We start from the raw sequence: 12,385 nt of genomic DNA, 5'->3' as shown, positions 1-12,385 counted from the left end.
AGGACGGGGCCGGCCGTGGATACATACGTAACATTTCTTCTATAGTTAATTTTTGTTATAATAATATGCAACAAAACTATAGCGTGCTGTACAAATTATATTTGAGTATATTTTTCTTGAGAAGTTGAGATGAAAGTCGAATTATTATCGTAAACCATAATGTCTTTAAACTAAAAAAAAAAACACCTCCCACTACTAAATCTACATGAAACACATCGTGCTCATACATATAAAATACATTGAGAAAAAACTGCAATAAAATATCAGCCATTTCTGGTCAGGTGATTTGAAACAAAAAACAAGCTCATCGGTTGTGTTAAAAACAGGATCAAAAAATCTTTATTTGGGTTGTGTTCTAGTCAATTCATGACAGAGAATTTTGAACAAGTAAATAATGTATTGGGCTAAAAATTAAAGTTGGACATTTTAAATTAAAAATGTATCTCTTAAGACATGTCGATCTAGTTTCTTAGAGTATCTATTATCTGACAAATGTCCTCTTGCTCTCATTATCTCTATTGACGTCAGAACAAAGATTGTACTCGACTGGCGACAAATTAGAAGTGAAGGGCGACAACTGGGGGGGGGGGGGTGGCAACAATTCCTGACAAAACCTTACCACATGTACACGCCATCCTGATGGTACCTCTTGTTCCATTTTGTTTGTGTCCGTCCTTGTGTCAGCTTTAAACCATCCGTCCACTTACCGGGGCATTGTCCTGCTTGACCGGATATTACGACATAATGGGATTAAGGTTGGTTTAAACCTCGCTACACCTGGGTAAACTTACAAGTCGGGGAGATCAAAGGACTATCTACAACTGCTGTTCGCACATTTCATTTTCCAGGGGAAGTAATTCGCGTGTGAGATAACTCTTGTTTATATCTACAGATACCACTGACCGCCTCCCCCCCCCCCCTACAGCTCTTATATCGTATCAGCTGTAATCAATTTAGCGATGCTTTGTCTTGACGTTTTCTTTACCAAAACAAGACGAGAGATGTTTGTGTACTGACACTTGAATTATTTATTTACTGATTTAAAACCACGCTAGTCAGGGCACTTATACAACCATAGACAGACTGGCAAACAAGTTTTACAAATGACATCAGTGTTTCTTCCAGGCAAGGCCCCTCACCCAAAGAAAGTCTACTCCCCCCCCCCCCCCCCCCGAGCGAAATGGAATTTATATAGAAAATATATACTTTCAAGAGTATAACCTCACCCCAAGAGCCTAACCTAGCCCAGACCAAGGACTAGTCTACTTGCAGCCCATACAACTCAATATACTCCAATGGCGTGTGTATCCCCCCCCCCCCCCCCCCACACTTGTCGTCTTCTCGTTTTACATTCAAATTTCCCCTCAGTAATACATTTAGTTTTTTTAGACTCTAAATGTCTAAATCTAAAAAAATTAGACTCTAAATGTCTAAATCTAAAAAATGTAGACTCTAAATGTCTAAATCTAAAAAATTTAGACTCTAAATGTCTAAAGCTAAAAAATTTAGACTCTAAATGTCTAAATCTAAAAACATGAAAAAAAAATCTGCGTTATATTAATATTAATTAAATTTAAGAACACACGGACGTTAGACGTTGTCTTTTTTTAAAACAGGCAACCAATCGATCTAAAATTGATTGATTAATGAGCAGGCTGTGGTGTATGTTTAGTGCAATTATCTCCCCTACACAAACAAAACGTTTCATCCACTGAGATCTGTAGGTGAGGGGGAGGGGGGTGAATGGGGGTGGATGGGGCATTGCACACAAAGAAAAATTGACATCGCCATATCTTTGTTAAATATATTGAAGTCTACTTTTTAAATTTTTTAAAAATATTTTGAATAGAAATGTGAATAAATCAATTTCTATTTCCTCTGTGAATCAATTCCTCTTCATAACGAATGCAACTCTGTTTGAAATAACTTCAGTAGCTACGACAGGGTTAGATTTGTCTACATATTATTTAGATTTGTCTACATATTATATAGATTTGTCTACATATTATTTAGATATGTCTACATAGTATCTAGATATGTCTACATGGTATCTAGATATGTCTACATATTATTTAGACCTTCATATCATGATTAAATGGGTACGGTGTAGTGAATAGTGTGTGTTTGTGAAGATGTGGGACCCTAATGTGTTAGTGATGATGTGGGGCCCTGTTGTATGTGGGACCTGGTATGTTTGTGAAGATGTGGGACCTGGTATGTTTGTGAAGATGTGGGACCTGGTAGGTTTTGTGATGATGTGGGACCTGGTATGTTTGTGAAGATGTGGGACCTGGTAGGTTTTGTGATGATGTGGGGCCCTGGTATATTTGTGATGATGTGGGGACCTGGTATGTTTGTGATGATGTGAGGCCTGGTGTGTTTGTGATGATGTATGTGGGGCCTGGTATGTTTGTGATGATGTGGGACCTGGTATGTTTGTGATGATGTGGGACCTGGTATGTTTGTGATGATGTGGGGCCCTGGTATATTTGTGATGATGTGGGACCTGGTATGTTTGTGATGATGTGGGGCCCTGGTGTGTTTATGATGATGTGGGACCTGGTATGTTTGTGATGATGTGGGACCCTGGTGTGTTTGTGAAGATGTGAGGCCTGGTATGTTTGTGATGATGTTGGGCCCTGGTATGCTTGTGATGATGTGGGGCCCTGTTGTATGTGGGACCTGGTATGTTTGTGATGATGTGGGACCCTGGTATGTTTGTGATGATGTGGGGCCCTTGTGTGTTTGTGATGATGTTGGGCCCTGGTATGCTTGTGATGATGTGGGGCCCTGTTGTATGTGGGACCTGGTAGGTTTTGTGATGATGTGGGGCCCTGGTATATTTGTGATGATGTGGGACCTGGTATGTTTGTGAAGATGTGGGACCTGGTAGGTTTTGTGATGATGTGGGACCTGGTATGTTTGTGATGATGTGGGACCTGGTATGTTTGTGATGATGTGGGGCCCTGGTATATTTGTGATGATGTGGGACCTGGTATGTTTGTGATGATGTGGGGCCCTGGTATGTTTGTGATGATGTGGGGCCCTGGTGTGTTTGTGATGATGTGGGACCTGGTATGTTTGTGATGATGTGGGACCTTGTATGTTTGTGATGATGTGGGACCTGGTATGTTTGTGATGATGTGGGACCCTGGTATGTTTGTGATGATGTGGGGCCCTAGTGTGTTTGTGATGATGTGGGGCCCTGGTGTGTTTGTGATGATGTGGCACCCTGGTATGTTTGTGATAATGTGGGATCCTGGTAAGTTTGTGATGATGTGGGGCCCTGGTATGTTTGTGATGATGTGGGACCCTGGTATGTTTGTGATGATGTGGGGCCCTGGTGTGTTTGTGATGATGTGGGACCCTGGTATGTTTGTGATGATGTGGGACCTGGTGTGTTTGTGATGATGTGGGACCCCGTTGTGTTTGTGAACCCAGTGTAGACAGAACAAAAAAATTAACACAGAACACCCCTTAGAAACTTTAAATGTATTCATGTGACGCCTAGCTGTGAAACCAGGGCGGATATGACGCAGTGATTTGACTCGGACAATAGTTGTAAAAATAGAAGCAAGTCATTGATGTTTTTATCTAATGAAAAGATGGAAGAAGTTGAGTCTAACATCTGTTACCCCCATCTCTTTATCCTCCCTTAACCCTAATATTGTCCAATGGTTAATATTTAGACGACAACGGGTAATGCCTACATTAATGTTGTGTGGGCCAAACTCAGGATGCCTACATTAAAGTGTGGACATACGGTGGTTGAAACATCTGGTTTCTCCACCCAACCTGTGTTGTGTCCAGCACTAGCAGGCCTGCAGTCAGGCAGGATGAGACTCCAGGATGAAAATGACGCTGTAAATATTTTCCAGACTAAGTTTGTATGTAGACCAACGCCTCGTGTTGATGTTATCTGCTCTTCTACCTCGTCTAGCGGTGAGTCGCTGTCTCGTTTCGACATCTGATTAACTCAAGTTTTAACTCCCCAGACATCTGATTTACTCAAGGTTTAACGCGTTAGACATTGTCTAATTAACTAAAGGTTGAACGCGTTAGACATCTGATCAACTAAAGGTTTAACGCATTAGACATTATTTGATTAACTAAAGGTTTAGCGCATTAGACATTATCTAAGCTTCAATCGACATATTTTATCAATTACAGAGACCATCTTTCTTTGTGTCTACCGGTATTACAAACAGCCCCACCCTCACCCCGCCTCACGACATATTTTGCAAAACATCCTTAATGAAATAACTAAGTAGGTTTAGACGTATGCCCGCGAGAAAAACGTTTCGGTTCGATTTTCCATCCTCTGTAATTGACCGTCCCCTCAAACAAAGAGACAAAGAACTGTGACTTACTACAGGCTAGAAAAGCGCATCCAATCTTTGCTTCGCGGAGGTTCTCTAGTCCTGGCGACAGATGTGTTTGTGGGATTGGCGTTTGAATTTAGCTTCATAGAACTTACTGATGTTGCCAGATTCTAAAAGTTGTGATCACTTTAGTGACGTTAAATATCGTGATGAAAGGAATATGTTCCGTGTTTTATTGACGTGCTATAGAGGCTGTGTGTAGGCTTTAATATATGTTGTTATGAAAAATGTAACTGTAGGCATTCAAGTCAGACTTTCGTTTCATATATACTCGACATATGTTGGTGTTTTTTTTCTGGCAAATTCCATTAAGCTGTGGGTATGTAGCACCTTTTGCATTTTATGTACGTAATGAGGATGTGTTCAATTCAAATCTAACTTGTACACACCACTTTACTTACACACGAGTATTTAAGCACACTTTGAATGGTGTTGATGGGGTTCGATTCTAGTGTTGAATGGGTCCCCAGCTTTTGAATGACCCCCGCCCCGAGCTAGAGCCTTTGGATGAAAGCAAATCCTTGGCTAGCTTGTGGCGGCCTCCCTCAATCGAGCTAATCTAACACAGGGGGCAGGAGATAAAAGACTGGCGGGGAAGCAAAGACTTCATTGCCCATGTCATAAAACAAATGGCCGAAATGATGTCAAGGTCACATACGGGTGTCAAACGCCCGGGGCTGTGTCGACGTCACAACAAAAGTCGGGTGGCGGGAAAAGGTAGACAAAAGCGTTAATGAGGCGCCTTTCAGCAGACGTGGGCCCGTGGGGCGCGTCGAATTTCTGACCTATTTATTCGGAAATTGTTACACAACACGACCTTGGGTATGCCTACTTCTATAGGGTACTGGGAGAAACAGCTTGTGAAAACCTATTGTGGCGCCGCCTAGATCCGGTTTGAGGCATATTAACCCTAAATGACATTACATAACGCAAGCAATTTAACCCAAAATAAACTAGCGGGTAATCAAATAAAATATCGAAAGGCAACTTTCGAGCGTCTAGGAATAGATTGAAGCTCTAAAGATAGCACTCTCTGCATTGGTTGGTTCATCTCTGGTCACGTGACCGTTCAAAATCTTGTCAGCTCTAGTGATGTCAGTCCTAGAGGAAAGCCGTCCATTCCTGCTCTAAACGCTTTCTTTCAAGCACCTCTTCGGGGGGGGGGGGGACTACCCTCCATACTATATATATATATATATATATATATATATATATATATATATATATATATATATATATATATATATATATATATATATATATATATATATATATATATATATATATATATATATATACTTCAACAAGTGTCAGCCCCTTCGAAAGTTTTAAGCGACCTCTCACCCCCCTGTGAAAATATCTGAAAGAAACACGGACGTCTAAAGTAGGACCCTCTTGATCCAAAGCAGGACTGTCCAGTTTTCCGACTGCCACGGGCCGGACAGTCCTGAGTTTGGTGAACTCACAACAGCTGTACCAAATACATGCACGCACGCACGCACACGCACACACACACACACGTGACTGTCAGACAAAAAAGTAGTTTTTTTTTGTCTTTCCAAACATTTTGATCACGCGACCAGGGCGCTTCCTGTGCCAGGCAAGTATTCACATTGTGAAGTCAATTAGAAATATGAGTTTCAGTTAATACCGGTAGATAGTTTTCAAACATTCTACTGGCAATGTTGCATGTTGTAATAAAGCTTGAAGGTATTGTATGGGGAATTTATTGAACATATAAATGCCTACTCGCTACTCCCATTCAAAAACGAGCATGACGCTCGAAGCAACTCCAGCTAGTAGAGTTATGACCCTTTGCTCCGAGTTATGCCCTTTGGACGTAACTCGGCCTCTGAATTCTCTAATCCAAATCCGCGCATCATGAGTGACTTCGACCCAGATATTGGTCTTGGCTTAGGGTGACGATAACACCCATCAGGGTAAAGGTGAATGGGGAGGGGGTGGGAGAGAGTTCATGTGTACTTTGTGATATGAACTAGCCTACGTGTAATGAGTCTTACGTCACTGGCAGCTGCCCAGTTCATTAGGGCACGTCGACTACCAGATAAAACATTGTATAACACTTGAAAAAACTGACCGTCCTAAATATGGTACTGACCATCCTATATATAATACTGACCGTCCTAAATATAGTTCTGACATCCTATATATAATACTGACCGTCCTAAATATTGCAGTACTGACCGTTCTATATATCATAGTACTGACCGTCCTAAATATCATAGTACTGACCATCTTATATTTAATACTGACCGTCTTAAATATGGTACTGACAGTACTAAATATAATATTGACCGTCCTATTCATGGAACTGACCGTCCTAAATATGGTACAGTGTTACGCAATATTGTTAAGGATAGTCTATATGTTGTAGGGTGGTTGTAACAATATGAGGTAGAACTGAGGTCACCACAACTCACATAAAATTGAAGAGTTATCTGATCATATCATGAGGGTTCGAGAACAATATAGGGGTCATCCATAAATTACGTCACGCTTTTTTTGGATGATTTTTACCCCTCCCCCTCCCCTCCGTCACACGTCTTCACAAAAAGCCAGACCCCCCCCCCTAAATGACGTCACACCTCAGCCTACAACCCACCTCAAAATTGCAGTTGAATTTTTTAAACAGCTATATTTTTCCAAAATCTTGTCTGAACTCTGTCAAAATAGAGTATTTTAATCAATTGTTATTACAATTTATTAAAACAGTTTTCTAAAACGCAAAATAAAGTCTAAAATTCGTTTTCTAACATTGCTTTTTTATAATGCAAAAGTGTGACGTCGCACCATCTGACCCCCCCCCCCCCTCATCATACACCGTCACAAAATTGCGGACCCCCCCCCTACAAGTGTGACGTCATTTATGGACGACCCCATACCACATCAAGGAGTGGGTGGTGTATCATTGTGTTTATGTGTTGTGAGGGTGGGGTTGTGGGCAAAAGCCATGTTTATATATATATATATATATATATATATATATATATATATATATATATATATATATATATATATATATATATATATATATATATATATATATATATATATATATCGCGTATAACAAAACGTGAGAGCGGCCAGTGCACTATCCCAAGCACAATGTGTACATTCTTAAAGCCTACAAGGATGTAAACAAATAAAGACCTGTTTTATCAGTCCATATCTTTATCAACTTTTTTCCGACAAGGTATCTTGGGTTATCTCCCTGTATGTGATACTTAGGACACAGGTCAAGTCAGCCTTGTGGTTTCACGTTTTTTATTTCACGGTCGTCCTGGGTTAGTTCAATACTTGGATGATTAATTTTATAAGATCTCGTAAATATTTGATCACGTGCCCCAAACTAGGGTTATTTCATTGGTTGGTCAAAGTTTAACTGTCATGTCTTTATATCTGATCGAGGTTTAGCTGTATCTGCTTTATATCTGATGGAGGTTTAGCGGTATCTGCTTTATATCCGATGGAGGTTTAGCTGTATCTGCTTTATATCCGATTGAGATTTAACTGTCTTGTATTTATATCTGATGGAGGTTTAGCTGTATCTGCTTTATATCTGATGGAGGTTTAGCTGTATCTGCTTTATATCTGATCGAGGTTTAGCTGTATCTGCTTTATATCCGATTGAGATTTAACTGTCTTGTATTTATATCTGATGGTGTTTTAGCTGTATCTGCTTTATATCTGATGGAGGTTTAGCTGTATCTGCTTTATATCTCACCGAGGTTTAGCTGTATCTGCTTTATATCTGATGGAGGTTTAGCTGTATCTGCTTTATATCTGATCGAAGATCTGTAACTTACACGGCTACTCTACTGCATCACACGAAGACAAGGATGTGTCTGCTGTAGCCTACATCCCGTCTGTTACATGACGTATGCCCACAATCCTCCACATAGAAATTATGCCCACAATCCTCCACATAGAAATTACTGGGCCTCCAGTAAAACTATTTTCTATTTTTTTTGGGGGGGGGGGGGGGGCGCTCCAAAATACATTTTCTTTTGTCGCCAAACTTATTTTTAACATTAATTTAAAATTTACTTTTTTTCTTGTTTTTTTTTTTAAACCATTGTGCAGGTCGAATTATCTTGAACTTATATAGTTATTAAACACACATTTTTGTTTTTTTTTCGGCTAACTTCGTTAAAAAAATAGTAGCAAGTTCATAGCACCGAGTGTTGGACTTACGATGGGCTCCATATAGATAATAACTTATTAGGTCCTTATCAAAACATTAATCCATTCATGTATGTGAGATCATAATTTATGAATGGCCTTGCCTCCAATGTTTATTTACCTTGTCGTCGCTGCTTCTATTCTCGAGAGAAACTAGCAAGTGGATGGGTGGACGGACACAGCAGTCGGACAACCCTCATACATTCCAACACAGTGCATGAGGGAATGGTGAAGGACCGTCCTACATTCCAACACAGTGCATGAGGGAATGGTGAAGGACCGTCCTACCATCCAGATGTTATCCAGCGGAGAATGGATGATATGGATGAACATCAACAGGTCAGACAAATTCTTTTCTTTTTCCGTCTAGTCCCAGGGGACATTATGTGTGGGCAGAGGCGTAGCGACCCTTCCCGGCGCCCGGTACAAACTTTCAATTTGGCGCCCCCTCGGGAGCAATTTTTTTATTTGAATCCCCTCCCCTAAAACTTTCGATTTGCACCCCCTCAATCTTTCCATTTGCACCCCCCCCCTTCCAAAAATTATTTATAAATTATTTTTCTTAACCATTTTGGCGCCCCCTGAGGTCGGCGCCCGGGGACATATGTCCCCCCGTCCCCCCCCCCCCCCTTCGCTACGCCTCTGTGTGTGGGACTGGGGCATGTGAGGTAATGTGAGGGTCGAGGATGACATTTGTGACTTGAGCATTGAGCATGACATTTGTGACTTGAGCATTGAGCATGACATTTGTGACTTGAGGATTGAGCATGACATTTATGATTTGAGCATTGAGCATGACATTTATGATTTGAGCATTGAGCATGACATTTATGATTTGAGCATTGAGCATGACATTTGTGATTTGAGCATTGAGCATGACATTTGTGATTTGAGCATTGAGCATGACATTTGTGACTTGAGCATTGAGCATGACATTTGTGATTTGAGCATTGAGCATGACATTTATGATTTGAGCATTGAGCATGACATTTGTGATTTGAGCATTGAGCATGACATTTGTGACTTGAGCATTGAGCATGACATTTGTGATTTGAGCATTGAGCATGACATTTGTGATTTGAGCATTGAGCATGACATTTATGATTTGAGCATTGAGCATGACATTTGTGATTTGAGCATTGAGCATGACATTTGTGATTTGAGCATTGAGCATGACATTTATGATTTGAGCATTGAGCATGACATTTGTGATTTGAGCATTGAGCATGACATTTGTGACTTGAGCATTGAGCATGACATTTATGATTTGAGCATTGAGCATGACATTTGTGATTTGAGCATTGAGCATGACATTTGTGACTTGAGCATTGAGCATGACATTTGTGATTTGAGCATTGAGCATGACATTTGTGATTTGAGCATTGAGCATGACATTTGTGACTTGAGCATTGAGCATGACATTTGTGATTTGAGCATTGAGCATGACATTTGTGATTTGAGCATTGAGCATGACATTTATGATTTGAGCATTGAGCATGACATTTGTGATTTGAGCATTGAGCATGACATTTGTGACTTGAGCATTGAGCATGACATTTGTGATTTGAGCATTGAGCATGACATTTGTGATTTGAGCATTGAGCATGACATTTGTGATTTGAGCATTGAGCATGACATTTGTGATTTGAGCATTGAGCATGACATTTGTGATTTGAGCATTGAGCATGACATTTATGATTTGAGCATTGAGCATGACATTTATGATTTGAGCATTGAGCATGACATTTGTGATTTGAGCATTGAGCATGACATTTGTGATTTGAGCATTGAGCATGACATTTGTGATTTGAGCATTGAGCATGACATTTGTGATTTGAGCATTGAGCATGACATTTGTGATTTGAGCATTGAGCATGACATTTGTGATTTGAGCATTGAGCATGACATTTGTGACTTGAGCATTGAGCATGACTTTGGTTCGATGAGGATTGAGCATGACTTTGGTGATGACTTCTCCCCTGACACTTCTCCCCTGACAATACACCCCTGACTCTTCTCCCCTGACTCTTCTCCCCTGACACTACACCCATGACACTACTCCCCTGACACTACACCCCTGAATTACACTTTTCTTTAAATGTACTGTACAAGAGTTTAATTAACTTTAAATGTACTGTACAAGAGTTTAATTAACTTTAAATGTACTGTACAAGAGTTTAATTAACTTTAAATGTACTGTACAAGAGTTTAATTAACTTTAAATGTTCTGTACAAGAGTTTAATTAACTTTAAATGTACTGTACAAGAGTTTAATTAACTTTAAATGTTCTATATAATACAAGAGTTTAATTAACTTTAAATGTTCTATATAATACAAGAGTTTAATTAACTTTAATGTGGGGAAAGAGTTTAGTGACTTACAGAGTTTCTTCCAGGCATCTCTTCGGGGGGGGCTAAGCCCCCCCGAAAAATTTTTACCGCCCCCCCGAACGAAATGAAATTTATATAATTTATATAGAAAATATATACTTTTAACAGTGTCCGCCCCCCCGAAGAAAGTTTACCGCCCCCCCCCCCCGAAAATTTCAATTGCCCCCCCCCCGGAGAAAAAAGTCTGGAAGAAACACTGGTGACTTAGTGTGCGATAGGAGATTTGGAACAAGGATAACTTGACTTTTCAATGAAAGTCGCTGCCAGATAAACCTTATTTTAGTTCCCTCCTGGTCCCAAATCCATCTGCCAGGTTGTACGAGAGCGATCATTATAGTTGACCTAGATAAAACGGTTTTTTAAAAAAACACAATTTGTTGTCTGAGTAAACTTTAACTTTAAAAGAATATTTAAAATTTAAAAGCTTGAAAAATAGAAATTTAATTTTAAAAAATCTATGCCATAAAATTCGTTGGGGATCGGTCAAATTGGAAGATAATTGTTTTATTAAAAACTATTGTAATTTTATATGTAGGCTAATCCGAAACAAGTGAAAAGGTCAACATACTGAAGAGCAACGACCTTGACTAGGCCTAAAATATTTAGTAGTCTACATGTTTTTTAAATAGGTCATTCGATGATATTCGATCCATTTAGTACTTTCAGATTATTGTTTAAAAGAATTCGCTCCTAAGATAAGAGATAGCAGTTATCATACTATCAGTGTTACAGCTATTCGCCTAGCTGTGTAGTGGGGATGGGTGGGGTGTAGAGAGAAGGTTCGACAATATCATAAATATGGGATGCTGAATGTTCATAAGGTTTAATTTTACTAAAGGCTTTTTAAAAAAGAGCGGCGCATGTAGATCTTCTAGATCTAGTCTAGTTCCGGCGCCACAAAAAGTCACCGAAAAACTAAACTTGGCTTGTTTCAATGACGATAAGATCTATGGTAATAAATACAATTATGAAAAGAGCCATGCACGGACAGTAAAATGAAATTAAAAATATCGAAATATCTTTGAACCTTTAGATATAGATTTTTGGTGAGATAGGGAAAAAATAACGAATGAAGTTTTAAAATTAATTATCAATAACTTGACTTACTAGACTTAGACTTAGTATACTATGTAGAATCTATTTACCAGAATCTAGTCTAGATCAATATACTATATAGATCTACGTTATGGTTGCTTTATAAGTAGGCCTATAAAGTTAAACATGGTTTTAATTTTGTCTATGGCTGTTGCGGAAACTTAGCCTTTGACGCTGGCTGACAGAGATACTAAACTTAACTAAACTAACTAAATGAAACCGTCAAAAATTATGGTCTTAATGGTTGGATATTTAGATTATAAATTTAATTAAAGTATTTCTTTTCAACATTGTCCAAGTAGTTACCAGCTGGG

This window comes from Physella acuta, unplaced genomic scaffold, assembly GCF_028476545.2.
Source record: "Physella acuta isolate Inbredline_101_S28 unplaced genomic scaffold, ASM2847654v3 ptg001221l, whole genome shotgun sequence".
Taxonomy (NCBI): Eukaryota; Metazoa; Mollusca; class Gastropoda; family Physidae; genus Physella; species Physella acuta.
This window is presented reverse-complemented; position numbering follows the sequence as displayed.